A 14,005-nucleotide genomic window follows, 5' to 3' on the forward strand; every position below is an offset into this window, starting at 1 on the left:
TTCCTGTCTTGGGACAGTTTAAACCTGTCCTGGACTGAAAAACCCAGAGAGACACCAGGAGCTCACACCTGCGGCCCACCGGGGCCCAGGACAGCATTTTCTAGCACCAGAGGGACTGGAACTGATAAGAGACAGAGAGCCAAGCTACACCCACAGCAAGGACTTTCTCAGTTTGCCATCTCACTTCAGAGCAACGAGAGGTTTTATTGTTTCATATTATTCATTTTTTATGCTTGTGGGCACTTTGTTAAATAAATAGTTTTTTCTACTTTTCTCTAAGATTTTTTCCTGGACCAGTTGGGGGAGGGGCCATTTGGGTTTGCTTTTCAGAGGGATCCCATTCGGAGGTTTCCTCCCAAATTTGCCCTAAACCAGGATACCTAGCTAGGTGGATGTATCCATTTACTCCTGTGGGATGCAACTTTTGGTCTGACCTAAATTCTCCTCTGAGCAGCCCTGGTGTAAGTGCCAAAACAGCTAAGAAAGGAATGTGTCTTGCATGTACATACATGTGTGTCTGTCCATCCATCTGTCCCAGCTGACCAACAAGAACGGTACTGATCAGGGCTTTCCTTTCATTTGCTTGGTGCTTTGGAGTTCATATTTTTAATAACTGCCAGATTCACTTACTTAGATTTGAGAGCACAAGAGAAAAGCTTGGGGAGGCAGAAGCAACTAAAACATATCCATGTGGATGTGCTTGCTTATTCAGACTTGAGGCACAAAAGCAAACTGATCAAATTACCATGGTGTCACCATGAGATTTTACTAGTTGCTGAGCATTCATATTAAAGCAAAAGGTTTGCACCTTCTCACCCTCCTTTCATGTAAACACCAGCTATGTTCTATAAACATAGCCATTGTTTTCACATTCCATGCTGGGACAAACAAGACTGTGTGACAGTCCCCTTGCCCAATGTGGTGAGAGGTGGGAATGCCCACTCTCCAATCCATGGTCACCTTGCTAGAAGTATAAAATAGGAAGTAATAAACAAAGCAGGAGGATTTCTCCCTGCTGCTGTCTGATCTCCCCAAACTCCGGACTCTGTGTGCCTTTCTGGCGAGGCTCACAGCGACACCATGGGGTTTTTCTGTCTTTCCTGTATTGCTGCTCTGCTTTCCGAACTCCTGCCCTGAGCTGCTTATCCTTGCTCTGTTCACCAAGTGCAGCACAGACTGCCTGAGATGCTCAACCTTTTGTAGATGAGGAGGAATGCAAGGGTTAGCTTTTGAAGGCTGTTTTCTATTAGAAAGCAATCTTAAACAACATGACTTCCTTAGGCAGCAGACACCTGATCTCGTGTATTTTGCTTTTGCTACAGACAAGAGAGATCTTCAGATGCAGCACAATCCCTTCCTAAAAGGGCAGCAAGAAAAAGACCTTTCACTGCCCTCACTGGGCACAGTCAGGATGAGTCAAGCTGCAATGCAAGTGTTCATTTGTTTTTAGGTGAGATGGGCCCATATAGATGAGGGTAGGAAGGACTGGAGGGATTTTTTCTGCAAGGAAGAGTGACCTTTCTTGAGGACATCTGCAGTCTCTCTGCCATGTGAGAGGAGTAGCTGCAAAGAAGCTCCAGGGTCATTAGCAAGTCTAGAATGCAGCAGGACCAGTGCCTAGGTAAGCAAACATTCCAACACTGCTGGAAAAATGCTCCAACTGGTTTAAATCAAGATAGATGGACTTCTGATAGGGCCCCAGCAGAAGTCCCTGCACAAACTTTTTCTTCAAGTGCCTCTGATACAGGCCAAGAAGGACAAAGTAAGAAAAGTGCTAACACTTTTTCCCTGATTGGGCTAAGCACTGAAAGGATGCTTAAAATCATTCTCCAATAATTAGCACAATCAAAACAGGGGAAAAAAAACCAGTTTTGAGTAGTGTTTTTTGTCCTACCTAATGTAAGCTCTATTCCAAGTAAAGACTTCTAAAGATTTTATATTACTGTGGACTCTTCAAAAACCCATGCAGAGAAACACAAAACAACAATGAAAATCCGCTTAATTCAATCTGTGCTTTATCACACAAGGCTGCAGCAGGGGATTTCTGGCTGTGGTAATACAAATACTCATCAATGCCATAGCTCAGGGTCCTGCTCCAATTACTACCCAAACAGAAAATGAGACAGTCCCAGCCTGAAGAGTTTTTAGTCTAAATACACCAGACTTGGTGGAAAAACCCCAGGCAGCCAGGGGAAGCCTCAGCAACACCCAGACTCCATTCCAGCTGCTCTGCTGTGATGGCCCTTGATGCCTCCCAAGCTCCTTCCTGCCAGCAGCCTGCCCTGTGTCCCATCTCTGCATGGTGTCCCACCTCTGCAATGCTAGTTAAAAGTGATCCTGCCCATTTGTCTCCCAGCCCCCAAGTGATTTCCCTCTCCCTGCCACCAACTCTCCCAAGGATGGTACAGAGCAGTTTGAGTGGGCTCTGGTGACAGGAGTGATGTGGGCTGTGCGGGGCAATCTGCACCCTTCCTTGACATGCCAGCCAGCAGATGCCGACAGAGCTGGCAGTGATGGGTGGCCAGGGTCCCCTGCCACATCCCCAAGCTCCCCAGTCCTATAGGAAAGTGACTTGGGGAGCTGCACCACTCCTCCCCAGAGTTACCCCCACCTCCTTCCCTCGAGGTCATCCCTCACAGCTCAGAGAATGTTTCAGACATCCCTGTCTTGCTTTTATCAACCCTGATGGCTTTCCAGTTTCAAGCCTCAGAGTGACTCAGCCTGCCTGCCTTGTTCCAGCTCCCACCCTGCAGCACATCACCGAGGTTTTACAGGCAACAGAACTGACACAGCAGGGAGTCAACCGTGATTACATTTTCATCTGCAAGGGCACCAGATGCACTGAGAAATAAAAATGACTGCTGAAGCAACAGGAGAGGAGAGCAAGAGACTTCTCAGGTTGCCTTGTACAGTCCCTGCAGACACTACAGCAAGGACAAAGAAGACAGGGGAGCTGCACTAGGACTTAGAGACAAATAGGCCCAGAGGGGAGGAGGAAACAGAGCAGAAAGAAGAAACAGGGCATTAGAATAAGGCTTCAAGTCTTGCACCATCAGAGCAAGATTTGGGAGGGTTTCTGCATAAGCAGGAGCCTCTTTTAACACCTTCCCCTACAAAGTTTGGGAAGGAGCAACATTCCCTCCAAAGACAACTCTCTGTCTTGAAAGTCTGCTGGTTTATGAAATGATTCCCTCACAGGGAGGAAAGAGCTTTCCTTCCTACAGCTGACCTAAAACACCATCATCTCTGCCATGCCTGGATGACCTTCCAAGCTCTCCTTAAAGGCTCATCTATATGTCTGGCTTTCAATTCCCCACAACCCTGAGCACTAAAGTGCTACTGCATGGGATGAAATGTCCAACCCCATGATGCTCTAGCTTTCTCCTGGCAAACTCATCCTGGGTTTGCTATCTGCAGCATCACGTGGATGGGACTCTGGGAGCAGAGCCCAAGCACTGCACGCAGCACAACACTGCACAAACCAACCATTTGGGATCAAGAGCACATAATGGCTGCAAGCCTTACCCATGCTCTGATCCTTTAGGAATGGACAGCAAGAGGAAGAAACGTAGATCAGTGGGATCGGCCAATACCATTGGGGCATACACGCTGAGGTTTTGTATTCGGACTCTGCTCAGTTGAAGCAGGGCTCTTTAAGGACCTAATCTCTGTGTGACTGTTCCCAGCACCAGCCATGTCCCTGTGGATAACAGGGACTTAGCGAAGCACTGTCATGATAGCCACAGTCTCAGGCACACGGGCTGCAACTCCACCATGTTGGTGCTGCCCTGGACACCTTTGAACCCCCAGATAGATACTCCACACTTTCTCAAATGCCCCTCTGTTTAAGAGTTATCTCCTCTCACTATGCACCCAGAGCTGATCACAGCACTCAGAGTTCATAAGGCAAAGAAGTAGTAATGAGACAGAGTTAAAGCACCATGTTTCAGGCTATTGGCTTAAATCCCCATCAGAACCTGGTGTGGGTACTGCTGGGCAGAGATGTGGACATCACTCATGCAACTCAACTAGATTCCAACACTCCTATCTGTAGTGGTTGTTTGGGGTCTTTTTCTGACACCAGTATAGGAGAACAGCTGAAAGTTAGTGCTGTGTTAATGCAGAGTATGGTCAGAGGCAAGATAAAACTTGGAGACCACTCACCAGTCAACTGGGCAATGCACTGTGATACCATATTCATGCTGGAGTACTAGCTAAACTGCTCCTGGTTCCCATTCCCAGAATTTGCCTCACTTGTTAATGGTGCTCTGTGCACTTAGCAAGGGGTGGGGGCCAGCAGCACGCCTGCAGCAGTTATGCTGGACTGGGTGGTGGGTCTTTCTCTTCAATGTGCAGCCAGACTAATACACAAAGTAGCTTGTTTTAAACATTCACATTTCACTGCTGCAAGAGGAAAGCTCCTTCCCAGAGCACAGGCTGCCACCTTCCAAACAAGGTCAGACACTGACCTCTTCCTCCACCACTGCCAATGACCTTATTAGCACTGATCATGGTTCTAATAATATCCCGCATTGTAAGCAGGCCATCTGCCGTAACATTTCACTACAAACTTGGGGAATTGCTTGATTTGAGTATGCTCATGTCCCAGCAAGCCAATCATGCCCTCTCAGGAATATGCTTCTTCCTCACAGCTTTAAGCTAAATGTTGCAGAAAGACACCTCCAGGTCTCAGCTTTCCAGCTTGGAGCTGAGGCATGCAAAGAACAGCACCAAGCCATTCTCAGGTGCTGGCTTCAGACAGAGGAGGTAAAAACACAGTTAGTGGTTAATAATCCCTCACTCCAGCATTCGGCTCCTCTGGCAGTGGGGACATCAAGTAACCATGTCACTGAAATCCTAAACCAAGGCCAAACGCTAACCAGACATTCAGAGCCAGATGCAAAACTCAGGGCTCCCGAGATATCATCATTACCTTTGTGCCATGTACTTTCTACTGTGTGGACAGCAGAAAGATTTTACTATCCTAACACATTAGCTATGGTTAAGCTGAATATTTTCACTGCCATTACAGAACAGGGGGCTTTCCTAACAGGCAGGTAAGCTTACAGAATTAAGCAAGTTTGATAGCTATTCCTTTAGGAGGAGCCAGGGTTTGAAATGCTTACTCAGTTAGGACACCTGTCTAAAACACCCAGAATCTTGCTAGTACAGCAGCTCAGCTACACTCCAGCCTTCAAAGACATTTTTTTGCACTGCTCCTGTGAGGTCAAAAAGTGCAATTAGGCACAGAGACCAACACTACAACACTTTGAAGCAGTTTGCATCACCACAAGGCTCTGAAAAGTGGTTTTCCAAATCCTTGGCCTTTCCTCTAATCAAGACTATCATCAGACATGGCACAAAGACTATATGGGGTGAGGAAGGGGGTCAGTGCCTGGGTCCCTGCTGTTTTATGAACAGGAATAAAACAGTATTAATAAGTCAGAAGTAAAACTGTGCCTGTATTGGGCAAAATTCACCTAAGGTCTTCAAAGCATTTATTTTAATACCGGCAAAACAATATTTATAGGGGCAGAATTTCAAAAAGCTCAGCTCCTCACTTGAAAATCTAACCACTTACTGAAATGCTCTGTGAGAGATGTCAGGCAGTAGGCTCTCCAAAAAGCCTGGCACATCTTGTTTATACTTGTTTTAAAGCTTCCAAACAGCTCAATTACATAAAAGCATGTTACTGTACCCTCCTTCAGAAGGGTGAACCAAGTGGCAGAAAGCTATTGTCAGCTAAGGGATTACATCAAACTGATGCTATGCCACTGAAGAAATCCACCAACTCCACATGCTTATTCAGGCATCTTTCACCACCTTCCCTCCAGCTCATTTTGCTGGCCTAATACAATCAGGAGCATGAGAAGTCCCCAGGTAGCTTCACTGACACTGCAGCAAGACAGGACATCACAGTGAAACATCCTCTTTGCCTCAGACTCTGTCCAGGCATAGACACTTGTAGGTTTGGTGCATCTATTTCAATCCCAGTGTTAGCAACTGCTACACATCAGGGCTGGAAGACATAATGCTTGCAACTTCCCTAGAAGAATTTGGCAGTGCCACATTTTGCAACATGGCACTATTTGAGGTGCCAGAGCTCACTGTACGCACACATTACCCCTTTTGTGCTCCCTTGGCCAACTTCTGACTCACAGCAGGCAGGAGTAAATGTGAGCACAGCCACTTGCTATCTGGGCCCAGCACCTCATCTCCCTCCTCCCTGTGCAGAGGAAGACCCTAGGGCTCACAAAGCATCCCCCTGCAGTTGTGCTGGATCACAGGCATGGAGTTTGTACTTGCAGATCCCAGCAGGCTTGTCAAGACTGCAAACTCAAGGTGTGCATGCAAAGAAACTCCCAAAAGCCAAAGGTGGCAGAGCAAATGACTGCAGGCAGCTCTCCTCCTTTAGAGAGTGGCTGAGAAGACCACTTCCCACACTCTGAACTTGATGCAACAGCTCAGTCCAGCACAATGAGCTCTTTGCTGCCTGCAAGAACTCTACAGCATTCAAAATCAGGTTTAAGTATTTTGCAGAATCAGAACCTTGGTCTGGAGGGCTTTGCCCTTCAAATGGGAAAGCAAGCTTCAGGAGCAGGTGGTGGCATGCCACGGCTAACGGAATATTGCAATATGCCCATAAAAGGTTTCAAAATGTATCTGCTTAAGCACACACAGAAGCTCAGAAGGGTTTAGAGTCAACATCCCAAAATAATTTCTCTCCTGTTTTTTAGGCAAGTGTGAGCAGCAGTCAGCACTTTACCATCATCTTCCTGACCAGAAACCCAAGGTTACTCTTGGCTAATATTAATAATGTAAAAGCTACTGGCTTCACCCTTTGAGGATGGTGGCTCACACCACAGGGAGAAGAACAAGGCAACATGAGCTGCAGGCAGAGGCCCTGCATTGCCAGGGCTGGCTGGTGAAGTAAATGAGAGACAATGCTGGCAGCAAAACCCCACTGCTGAATTTGCTTTGCCCATCTCCCTGAAGAGGCTGGTCTCCAAAGTGTGGTCTCAGGACCAGTTTGTAGGCACAGCTCTGCTTTCCAACACGTACAAGGGGAAAAGCACACAAGTCTGAGCCCCACAGAAAAGCTGTAATCAATAAATCAGCTGCAAGAAGACAGACAAGGATGGTATTCCTGTCCTTGCCCCTTGCACTGGGAGTGCCTCCCAACATGCCAGCCTGTGCCTACACCTCTGCCAGCCTCTTGAACCTGTCCCAGAGACACCACGCATGAGACTGGCACTCACACACAGGCAACAGCAAAGGCATCTGCTCCTGCGTGGGCAAGCCCTCAGGAGAAATGTGGGGTCAGGAGTTCTGGGGCACAGATGGTGCTCTCTATCTGCTGCACAGCAAATACCCAGTTACCAAATATCCACCCTCTGCAAGAATATGAGCAATGAGCTGAGAAGAGAGCATCCCTCCAGGGTAGCACCAGAACTAGACTATGCACCAAGAAACCTACAAATATCTCACCTTTCTTGCCATGTTACCATGCACAACACCATGTTTCATAAAGCACATATCCTTGTAAATGTAAAGGCATTGTTCCCTACTGAGGCTGCTCAGCTACAGAAAGACCCAGTTGAGATAAGGACAAGGCCAACCTCTTTGCTCTCCATAACACACCTCAAAGATCACCACCTTGCTTTAGAGCACAGACAAGAATTCCTGTCAAGGACTCTGCATTACACCTTTGCAAACGGCTGGCAATGAATAAGACCTTCCTGCATCTCCCTGTCTATTGCTGTCCCTGCAGCACAGTCACCAGGTAACACCAGCCTGTTTCCATTTACACAAGTTCACCACCCAGCAGCTATGAAGAGAGCCAGGACCAAAGGAATTCCAGCTGCGGGACTTTGTATTCAGTGCCTAAGGCGCTCTGTCCTCCCGCTAACACTGCCACAGTGGCAGCAACCTGCAACAGAGAAGCAAGGGGACAGCTCAGAGCAGCAACCTTCTAAACCATGACTGAAAAACCCACCAGTGCTCATCTGCCACGGTTCAGCTGTCAAAAAGTCACAGATAAATGAAATGAGACTACTGGACCATCAGAGAAACCATTGGATAACACTAAACAAACCAAACATGCTGTGCACAGACCCCTGTCGCACAGAAAGATCAGCTAGACAGATTAAAGAAACAAGGTGTACCCTTTCCCTGGAAAGCTGAACATGCCTAGGGATGTCACATATCTTCAAGTAACCAGCCTTAATCCCACATAGAGCATCTACAGTCCAGACACTGGGGCAGGCCTGGGAGATGCTCAGCCACAGGCAGTGCCAGGTAAGCTTTTCCATCAGTGCTCTCCATCCCACAGATGTGCCAAAAACTTCTGAAGACACTACAGAGAGTACAGACAGCATGTGTGCCAATAAAATTAAGCTGTGATAATATGGAGCTTGTTGTAACCTATAGACAAGAAGGGATCAGGCCTAAATTATTTTTCCCCCCACAAGCTCTCCTCCTTGAAATACCAATTTACTTCAGAGAGAAATACAAAGAGAAATACAGAAATTACCAGAGAAATACAGTATTAACAGTTTTTATAAATAATATTAAATCTAAATACATTTTCCCCCACTTTAAGTTGTTTGATTTGGTAGTTACAAAAAGCACTTATGTCATAAGACACACAAGCATCCAGAGCGGACAGAAAGCTGCTGAAAATCTACTGTTGCCACACAGGTAAGTGGCTTAATGACCAAAGAAATGTGGATGTTTGTCACACAGGTGACTTGGCTCAACACAGTTCTTGTGGAATATTTATATCTCCATTACACTGAGCTGAGACATGGAATCGGAACGTCTCCAAAAACATCACTATGGCTTTGTTTGCTTTCTTCTTCTCTAAAAGTGTAACCATATGCTAAAGTTTAGTGGGTGTTTTTAGTTGTTTCCTAATTTGGAGTTTATTTAAATTTGAAAAAAATAGATTTAATTGCCAACCAGTAAGTGAGAAATAATTCTAGTCAAGTCAGCACAAACCAGGTACAAATTAGCATAAAAACTGTGAGGAACAGCCTCAGGCACATCAGTTTCAAGATCATATAGTACATCCATTGCCCAAGCAGTGTGAACATTTTAGATTGCTGTGGGATTTTGAATATTATTACCAGAGAATAACACTTCTTTTAGAAAACAGACAATTTACACAAAACTACTTTTAACTTCTTTTTATGCCTATTTACAGAAATCTTCTCACCTTCTTATAGAGTACTGCTTTGAAACATGCAATAGTTTAACAATGTTTTTCCCATTAGACCTCCTAAAGTCAAAATTCACATTACTGAAATTTTTCAGCCCACTATTTTCCATCTCAAAATGCTCTTTGAAGCTTCAATTCACATTAATGTTCATAAAGAAAATTTTAAAACCCCTAAACAGCAAAAAAAAAACCCAGCCCACACCTCACAAAGCTGTGTTTGTAAATTTTAGACAAGTCCTCAGTGCAGATAACCAAACTGTGAGCAGTATAAATCAAAGCCTTTGTGAACACCTGATGTGCATTACCTTAACATTTTTATATAGTATGTCACCATCTTCTAATGCCCCATCTCTCAGCTCTCCGCTCCATTAGTGACCGAATATGATGCTTTTTTTTTTTCCTTCCTGGCATTAGAAACTGAAAACACAACCAATGACTTGCTGGCCAGGAACTAAGAGTCAGACAAGCTCATATCCTGCCCTCCTTGTGAAAAATATGGGATGTTAATTCATGTTCTTATGGGTTATAACATATTAAAATTATGAAAATCACTGTATATATGTTATATGAGAATATAAGTTTCAGTCTGCCTTGAAAATTTGCTAAGACAAAAAGCAGGCACCATCCTGGAATTTAACAAGGAGACAAAGGATTTACGGGAAAACCGGCCGCCTCCTTGGCATCAGGAAAGGACACATCAAGATAAGCTATCAGTCTTCTCCTCCCTGGATGGCAGAATCATCAGGCCCTTATCTTCAGACAACACCCTCATCCGAGCATCATTAGAGGAACATCATCATCCACACCTCCGGAGATGAACTTTTACCATTCATTAATCTGGGCGTCAATACACTCATGGGAAACCAGAAATTGACACCTCACAGCAGAGAAGAAACTCTTTTCAGCTAAGCCAGAGACAACTATGAATTTGAATAACTAGCTTGGAAACAAAAGGACTATGAGGAAATTTTTGCTAGAGGCGGGATAAAGTGTATAAAAACTAAGCCTCGAACAAGGCAAATCTGTGAACTCAGGGGGGACGGCAGTTGGCCAGATACTGCGTCCCAGTTCACCGTTGACGATTCCTGGGTAAATCGTCAAGTATCTCCACTGTGGGTGGTTTTGTCGAAATTCTGTAATTCAATCCTTTTTAATAAACCAAAAATTATAATTTTAATTAGACTATTGTATTAGCATTTATAACATTCCTGATCCAGCCTGAATAGGAAAGTTAATGACTTGATGAGCAGCCCACCAAAGTGTCAAAACAAACCTTTGTAGTTTAAAAAACATGGAATTTTAATTTGTGTTCTTATGGGTTATGGTATGTTAAAAACCATAAGTAACCACTGTAAATATGTTATATGAAAATGTAACCTTAGTTACAGCGCACCTCAGAATTCACTGATCCTGAGGCAGGCACCACGCTAGAATTACCATTCAGAAAAAGACAAAGAATTGTCAGGAAATCCTGGCTCCTTCGTTGGCATCAGAAAGGAAGACACATTAAGATAAGCAATCAGTCCTTCCTCCTGTGGACAGCAGAGCCATCAGAGCACCATCATCGCCCAGATCCCCAGAGAAGAACGCCCTTCCATTCATAAACTTCAGTTTCCATTCACCCACGGGAAGCCCGAAATTGGCACCTCGCACTACCAGAGGAAAATCTTTTCAACAGACCAACGACGACTATGAATTCGAATAACTGGTCCCGGGAACAGAGAGACTGTGGGGAAATCTTGTGCCAGAGGCAAAATAAAGTGTATAAAACCTGAGCCCCGAACAAGGCAAATTTGTGAACTTTAGGGGTGGCAGCAGTGTGTCAGATACTGCATCCCAGTTCACCCGTTGACAATCCCGGGTATATCGTCAATGTAACTCTGCTGGGGGTTTTTACCAAAATACTGTAATTTGATCTTTTAATAAACTAAATTACATTTTAACTGGACTTGTGGATTGGCATTTATAACAGTAGGAATTGCCATGATCCAGCAAACCATGTTGCAATCCTTGCAAAAAGCACTGGCTCTGTATGGGACAGTGCACACAGATCCTGGGAGAGAAGCAACGAACGAACCCAGAGGCCACCTGAGTTTACAGGGATGACATGACATTGCTCTCCTTTGCTCAGAACATCTCTGAGGTGCCACAGGACCTGCCTAGGAGGTACCAAAGAGCACTGGCCACTGACCAGCAGCCCTCGTGGTCACTTCTGGAAGCAGGATGGGCCAACATAGCCAGCTCTTATGCCTCTGGATTGCCCTGCAATCAAGCAGTGCAGCCTCTCCTGTCATTCACACAAATTAATTCAGAGAACACTGCTTCCAGAATAACAAGGAGGGATTCACAAGTAGAGTGAGAGCTCTCTTGGCATCTAATTCAAATCACAGCTTTTTGCAAGGAACTATTTGTAATAAATACTGTCGAATAATTCATGTTTTGGTGTACGTTATAGATGACCGGGGATAATTCATGTTTTTAGGTTATATTTTGTTAAGAATATGCGTATAAAATACATTTAACCTATAAGCAGGGGTTTGCACTGGAAACGGGCAGGCCCAGGCTTGTAAAAGTTGCTTTCCAGAAAGGACAAAGGTGTAGCTGGGTGGAGAGAATGAAGCCAAGTACAGCTATTAAGTAGGGAGCGCAGCCCTTTCTGATAACAAGGACTGTTATCTTGCCAAGCACATCAAAGGATCCTCTGAAGAGCCTATTCAATGGAGAGAAGGACTGAGTAAAAAAAACCCAAAATGACTTCATGAAACGGCTGTTCAATGGACGATTCAGCGGAATTGGGAGGACCTCGGGGGAAATAAAGTCTATTCAAGGGGACCTAAGATTGGGCGGAATTCGTGAAGGGGGGGGGGTGTGTCACAGTGCGACAGAGGCTGTGGGCTGTGATGGAGGTTCACCCAGTGCCGATCCCGGGTCTATCGGAATTGTCCTTTTGATTGCTGGTTTGCTTAAATTTTGTTCAATATTTTCTTAAATTAATAAAAATTCCTTTATTAATTTGGAAAATTGGCTGACCATTTATAACAATTTGGCACCCAACGTAAGGCCAGTTTTTGGACCGGCAGCCCCCTGTTTTGGCCGGGAGGCACCCCACTGTTTTTGCGGCCCGGCAGAGCAGGGAGAGTTTGTAAAATCGAACTGGCCAAGATGAACCAACCAAATTTTTAACCGCAATCAAAAGGGGTTGAGATAAAAGGGCTAGCTAGCCAGGGAGGGTTCTCAGGAACTCAGGGGAGACCCAGGGAAAGGCCTCCGGGACCGCAGTATTTTTTTTCACTTGTAAAAATCCTTGTGCATGAAGAATCCATGCAAAAACAGGAGGCTGTGAGTATTGCATGGTTGAGTGGGGGGGCAACCGAGTGTGTGCGAGTAAGACGTGATTTATCACGAAGCGAGTGGGGATTCTAAAGCCGCAGTTCCATTGCTCCCGCAAGAGACACGGTCGGCCGCATAGGAAGCGAGTGTCGTCTTTTTCTGTGTTACCCCGAACCTTGGTGGGACGGGGGAACAGGTCAGTCGCCAGGGGCTAGGAGGGAAAGGGTACGTCCTTAGGAGTTAAGGACTGGTAAGCCCTTCTAGCCGGGACCAGGGAAGATCCACCTTAAGGGAACTGAGAGCCCACTGCCAGGTGAACACTCGCGGGACAGTCCCCCATGGGTTAGTAACTTGGTGGTACCGAGCCGAGGCTTGGAAAAGTACTCAGTATAACGGTGTTATATTCAGGGTCGGGAGGACGTGAAGCAGGGAAGATGGGATCCTACCTGAGCAAGAGTCAAGGGAATTCCGTGGGAGGAATGACTAGTGTCCCTGAAATCCTGTGGGGAAGCCCATTGGGATGGATGCTGGAGACTTGGCACGAGTGTCCAATGAGGAGGAGAAAGTCTAAGGAAAAGATGGTACACTTTTGTATGGAGGTCTGGGGAGGAAAGGAGATTAGAGAGCATGTAATTTGGCCGGTGTTTGGCACATTCGAGCAGTGGACTTGTCAGGCTCTGAGTGATTACGTGAAGAGCAAGGACAAGAGGGAAGTTGAAGAGTATGATTATGCCCTGTTATGGGAGCGGGCGCGAGTTTGGTTGTACCCTGTAAGGGCTGCAGGAAAAGAGGAATGGGAACCTCTAGATTACCTTCCCCCTCCCTATGCAGCACACTTACCCTCGCCTGCCCCAGCCCCTGTCCCTTCCCTGGCGCAAGCGGGAGCAGCGGCTCCTCAGCCATTGTCTGCTCAGGCACCTCCTGTGGTGGCTTCTGCGCCACCGCTTGAGGACAGGGCCCCACAAACAGAATTTTAAATACTGCAGGCACCCCCTCCACACCCCCAGACTTCCCCTGTTTCCGAGGAATCCTCCTCTGAACATGGAGGGGCTCCCCTTTCTGGCCCCAGCCAGAGCGCATCATGTCTGGCGGCCACTCCCCCAGTCAGGAGAACTAGGCAGAAAGAGAGAAAAACTAGTGAAGAGGAGAGTGAAAATGAAGAGGATGAGCACAGATTACTCCCCTTAAGGGACCGCTCCGGGTGTTATTGCATATGTAAATGTTCCTATTAATACCTCGGATGTGAGAGCATTTAAGAAAGATATGGGAAAGGTTGATGGATGATCCGATCGGGGTGGCGGAGCAGCTCGATGAGTTTTTGGGGACAAGCATTTATACCTATGAAGATATGACAGCAATTTTAAGATCTTTGTTTAACCATGAGGAGAGGAAGTTGATCAGGCAAGCCGGAATGAAGGAATGGGAACGTAGGAACCCCCAAGGTTCACCTGGCAA

At 46.0% G+C, this 14,005-nt stretch overlaps 1 protein-coding gene across 13 annotated transcripts in view; it reads right to left on the reverse strand.

The window, feature by feature from the left end:
* LOC134565281 (muscleblind-like protein 3) overlaps nt 1-14,005 on the reverse strand; it is a 124,142-nt gene that overhangs the window by 55,777 nt on the left and 54,360 nt on the right. For 3 of the 13 annotated variants that reach the window (XR_010083853.1, XR_010083852.1, XM_063424794.1), the window contains exon 1: nt 12,997-13,014. The exons of the other annotated variants lie outside the window; for them this stretch is intronic. The gene's annotated coding sequence lies outside the window, so the exon portion shown is untranslated. Of the gene's footprint in view, nt 1-12,996; nt 13,015-14,005 lie in introns of those variants that run through there. 13 annotated transcript variants of the gene reach the window in all.

The sequence above is a fragment of the Prinia subflava genome, assembly GCF_021018805.1.
Source record: "Prinia subflava isolate CZ2003 ecotype Zambia chromosome W unlocalized genomic scaffold, Cam_Psub_1.2 scaffold_54_NEW, whole genome shotgun sequence".
NCBI lineage: Eukaryota > Metazoa > Chordata > Aves > Passeriformes > Cisticolidae > Prinia > Prinia subflava.